We start from the raw sequence: 6,000 nt of genomic DNA, 5'->3' as shown, positions 1-6,000 counted from the left end.
CATTAATTTGATGGGAAGCATCTTGATATAACAGGTTCCACTGTCTTCAGGGGCATCATAAATTTGATGGAGAGCATCTTGATATAACAGGTTCCGATGTCTTCAGGGGCATCATGAATTTGATGGAGATCATCTCGGCAGGGCAGGGTCGATGACCTCCCTGTGGGTAACTATTGATAGCACCTTGCATACCCTTAATTCTGAGAAAATTCCTTTAGTCCATTAAAACATTTTTGAATCACAACAGGCTTCATAGCTTCAATAAGCAAAAAATAACAGCTCAAAACTCACAACTTACTACCCAATATAGACATTACTTTGTTTTCAGTCAAAAAAAAGACATTACTTTGTTTCCAATTGAGAAAAAAATCTTTAATTCAAAGCATTAATTTGATGGGATAGCATCTTGATATAACAGGTTCCACTGTCTTCAGGGGCATCATAAATTTGATGGAGAGCATCTCGGCAGGGCAGGGTCGATGAGCTCTCTGTGGGTAACTATTGACAGCTCCTTGCCTACCCTTAATTCTGAGAAAATTCCTTTGGTCCATTAAAATATTTTTGAATCACAACAGGCTTCATAACTTCAATCAGCAAAAATGACAGCTCAAAACTCACAACTTACTACCCAATAAAGACATTACTTTCTTTTCAGTCAAAAAAAAAGACATTACTTTGTTTCCATTTGAAAAAAAAATCCTTAATTCACAGCATTAATTTGATGGAGAGCATCTTGATATAACAGGTTCCACTGTCCTCAGGGCCATCATAAATGTGATGGAGAGCATCTTGGCAGGGCAGGGTCGATGAGCTCTCTGTGGGTAACTATTGACATCTCCTTGCCTACCCTTAATTCTGAGAAAATTCCTTTGGTCCATTAAAATATTTTTGAATCACAACAGGCTTCATAACTTCAATCAGCAAAAAATGACAGCTCAAAACTCACAACTTACTACCCAATAAAGATATTACTTTGTTTTCAGTCAAAAAAAAGACATTACTTTGTTTCCAATTTAAAAAAAAAATCTGTAATTCACAGCATTAATTTGATGGAGAGCATCTTGATATAACAGGTTCCACTGTCTTCAGGGGCATCATAAATTTGATGGAGAGCATCTTGGCAGAGCAGGCTCGATGAGCTTCCTGTGGGTAACTATTGATAGCACCTTGCCCACCCTTAATTCTGAGAAAATTCCTTTGGTCCATTAAAATATTTTTGAATCACAACAGGCTTCATAACTTCAATCAGCAAAAATGACAGCTCAAAACTCACAACTTACTACCCAATAAAGACATTACTTTCTTTTCAGTCAAAAAAAAAGACATTACTTTGTTTCCAATTGAAAAAAAAATCCTTAATTCACAGCATTAATTTGATGGAGAGCATCTTGATATAACAGGTTCCACTGTCCTCAGGGCCATCATAAATGTGATGGAGAGCATCTTGGCAGGGCAGGGTCGATAAGCTCTCTGTGGGTAACTATTGACATCTCCTTGCCTACCCTTAATTCTGAGAAAATTCCTTTGGTCCATTAAAATATTTTTGAATCACAACAGGCTTCATAACTTCAATCAGCAAAAAATGACAGCTCAAAACTCACAAGTTACTACCCAATAAAGACATTACTTTCTTTTCAGTCAAAAAAAAAGACATTACTTTGTTTCCAATTTAAAAAAAAAATCTGTAATTCACAGCATTAATTTGATGGAGAGCATCTTGATATAACAGGTTCCACTGTCTTCAGGGGCATCATGAATTTGATGGAGATCATCTCGGCAGGACAGGGTCGATGACCTCCCTGTGGGTTACTATTGATAGCACCTTGCCTACCCTTAATTCTGAGAGAATTCCTTTGGTACATTAAAATATTTTTGAATCACAACAGGCTTCATAACTTCAATCAGCAAAAAATAACAGCTCAAAACTCACTACCCAATAAAGACATTACTTTGTTTTCAGTCAAAAATAAGACATTACTTTGTTTCGAATTTAAAAAAAAATCTTTAATTCACAGCATTGATTTGATGGGAGAGCATCTTGATATAACAGGTTCCACTGTCTTCAGGGGCATCATAAATTTGATGGAGAGCATCTCGGCAGAGCAGGGTCGATGAGCTCCCTGTGGGATACTATTGATAGCACCTTGCATACCCTTAATTCTGAGAAAATTCCTTTGGTCGATTAAAATATTTTTGAATCACAACAGGCTTCATAGCTTCAATAAGCAAAAAATAACAGCTCAAAACTCACAACTTACAACCCAATATAGACATTACTTTGTTTTCAGTCAAAAAAAAAGACATTACTTTGTTTCCAATTGAGAAAAAAATCTTTAATTCAAAGCATTAATTTGATGGGATAGCATCTTGATATAACAGGTTCCACTGTCTTCAGGGGCATCATAAATTTGATGGAGAGCATCTTGATATAACAGGTTCCGATGTCTTCAGGGGCATCATGAATTTGATGGAGATCATCTCGGCAGGGCAGGGTCGATGACCTCCCTGTGGGTAACTATTGATAGCACCTTGCATACCCTTAATTCTGAGAAAATTCCTTTAGTCCATTAAAACATTTTTGAATCACAACAGGCTTCATAGCTTCAATAAGCAAAAAATAACAGCTCAGAACTCACAACTTACTACCCAATATAGACATTACTTTGTTTTCAGTCAAAAAAAAGACATTACTTTGTTTCCAATTGAGAAAAAAATCTTTAATTCAAAGCATTAATTTGATGGGATAGCATCTTGATATAAGAGGTTCCGCTGTCTTCAGGGGCATCATGAATTTGATGGAGATCATCTCGGCAGGGCAGGGTCGATGACCTCCCTGTGGGTTACTATTGATAGCACCTTGCCTACCCTTAATTCTGAGAAAATTCCTTTGGTCCATTAAAATATTTTTGAATCACAACAGGCTTCATAACTTCAATCAGCAAAAAATGACAGCTCAAACCTCAAAACTTACTACCCAATAAAGACATTACTTTGTTTCCAATTAAAAAAAAATCTTTAATTCACAGCATTAATTTGATGGAGAGCATCTTGATATAACAGGTTCCACTGTCTTCAGGGGCATCGTAAATTTGATGGAGAGCATCTTGATATAACAGGTTCTGCTGTCTTCAGGGGCATCATGAATTTGATGGAGATCATCTCGGCAGGGCAGGGTCGATGACCTCCCTGTGGGTTACTATTGATAGCACCTTGCCTACCCTTAATTCTGAGAAAATTCCTTTGGTCTAATAAAATATTTTTGAATAAAGACATTACTATGTTTTCAGTCAAAAATAAGACATTACTTTGTTTCCAATTTAAAAAAAAAATCTTTAATTCACAGCATTAATTTGATGGAGAGCATCTTGATATAACAGGTTCCACTGTCTTCAGGGGCATCATAAATTTGATGGAGACCATCTCGGCAGGGCAGGGTCGATGAGCTCTCTGTGGGTAACTATTGATAGCACCTTGCCTACCCTTAATTCTGAGAAAATTCCTTTGGTCCATTACAATATTTTTGAATCACAACAGGCTTCATAACTTCAATCAGCAAAAAATGACAGCTCAAACCTCACAACTTACCACCCAATATAGACATTACTTTGTTTTCAGTCAAAAAAAGACATTACTTTGTTTCCAATTTAAAAAAAAAAACTTTAATTCACAGCATTAATTTGATGGAGAGCATCTTGATATAACAGGTTACACTGTCTTCAGGGGCATCATAAATTTGATGGAGAGCATCTCGGCAGGGCAGGGTCGATGAGCTCCCTGTGGGTAACTATTTATAGCACCTTGTCTACCCTTAATTCTGAGAAAATTCCTTTGGTCCATTAAAATATTTTTGAATCACAACAGGCTTCATAACTTTAATCAGCAAAAAATGACAGCTCAAAACTCACAACTTACTACCCAATAAAGACATTACTTTCTTTTCAGTCAAAAAAAAGACATTATTTTGTTTCCAATTTAAAAAAAAAATTTTAATTCACAGTCTTAATTTGATGGAGAGCATCTTGAAATAACAGGTTCCACAGTCTTCAGGGGCATCATAAATTTGATGGAGAGCATCTTGGCAGAGCAAGCTCGATGAGATCCCTGTGGGTAACTATTGATAGCACCTTGCCTACCCTTAATTCTGAGAAAATTCCTTTGATCCATTAAAATATTTTTGAATCACAACAGGCTTCATAACTTCAATTAGCAAAAAATAACAGCTCAAAACTCACAACTTACTACCCAATAAAGATATTACTTTGTTTTCAGTCAAAAAAAAAAGACATTACTTTGTTTCCAATTTAAAAAAAATCTTTAATTCACAGCATTAATTTGATGGAGAGCATCTTGATATAACAGGTTCCAGTCTTCAGGGGCATCATAAATGTGATGGAGAGCATCTTGGCAGGGCAGGGTAGATGAGCTCCCTGTGGGTAACTATTGACAGCTCCTTGCCTACCCTTAATTCTGAGAAAATTCCTTTGGTCCATTAAAATATTTTTAACTCACAACAGGCTTCATAACTTCAATCAGCAAAAATGACAGCTCAAAACTCACAACTTACTACCCAATAAAGACATTACTTTGTTTTCAGTCAAAAAAAAAGACATTACTTTGTTTCCAATTGAAAAAAAAATCCTTAATTCACAGCATTAATTTGATGGAGAGCATCTTGATATAACAGGTTCCACTGTCCTCAGGGGCATCATAAAGTTGATGGAGATCATCTTGATATAACAGGTTCCGATGTCTTCAGGGGCATCATGAATTTGATGGAGATCATCTCGGCAGGGCAGGGTCGATGACCTCCCTGTGGGTAACTATTGATAGCACCTTGCCTACCCTTAATTCTGAGAAAATTCCTTTGGTCCATTAAAATATTTTTTAATCACAAAAGGCTTCATAACTTCAATCAGCAAAAAATGACAGCTCAAACCTCACAACTTACTACCCAATATAGACATTACTTTGTTTTCAGTCAAAAAAAAAAGACATTACTTTGTTTCCAATTAAAAAAAAAATCTTTAATTCACAGCATTAATTTGATGGAGAGCATCTTGATATAATAGGTTACACTGTCCTCAGGGGCATCGTAAATTTGATGGAGAGCATCTTGATATAACAGGTTCCGCTGTCTTCAGGGGCATCATGAATTTGATGGAGATCATCTCGGCAGGGCAGGGTCGATGACCTCCCTGTGGGTAACTATTGATAGCACCTAGCCTACCCTTAATTCTGAGAAAATTCTTTTGATCCATTAAAATATTTTTGAATCACAACAGGCTTCATAACTTCAATAAGCAAAAAATAACAGCTCAAAACTCACAACTTACTACCCAATAAAGACATTACTTTGTTTTCAGTCAAAAAAAAAAGACATTACTTTGTTTCCAATTTAAAAAAAATCTTTAATTCAAAGCAGTAATTTGATGGGAGAGCATCTTGATATAACAGGTTCCGCTGTCTTCAGGGGCATCATGAATTTGATGGAGATCATCTCGGCAGGGCAGGGTCGATGACCTCCATGTGGGTTACTATTGATAGCACCTTGCCTACCCTTAATTCTGAGAAAATTCCTTTGGTCTAATAAAATATTTTTGAATAAAGACATTACTTTGTTTTCAGTCAAAAAAAAAAGACATTACTTTGTTTCCAATTTAAAAAAAAATCTTTAATTCACAGCATTAATTTGATGGAGAGCATCTTGATATAACAGGTTCCACTGTCTTCAGGGGCATCATAAATTTGATGGAGACCATCTCGGCAGGGCAGGGTCGATGAGCTCTCTGTGGGTAACTATTGATAGCACCTTGCCTACCCTTAATTCTGAGAAAATTCTTTTGATCCATTAAAATATTTTTGAATCACAACAGGCTTCATAACTTCAATCAGCAAAAATGAAAGCTCAAAACTCACAACTTACTACCCAATAAAGACATTACTTTGTTTTCAGTCAAAAAAAAAAAAAAAGACAGACTTAAGCTAAACAACCAGCAGTGC

The sequence above is a fragment of the Lottia gigantea genome (genome assembly GCF_000327385.1).
Source record: "Lottia gigantea unplaced genomic scaffold LOTGIsca_265, whole genome shotgun sequence".
NCBI lineage: Eukaryota > Metazoa > Mollusca > Gastropoda > Lottiidae > Lottia > Lottia gigantea.
Note: the sequence above shows the minus strand (reverse complement) of the source record.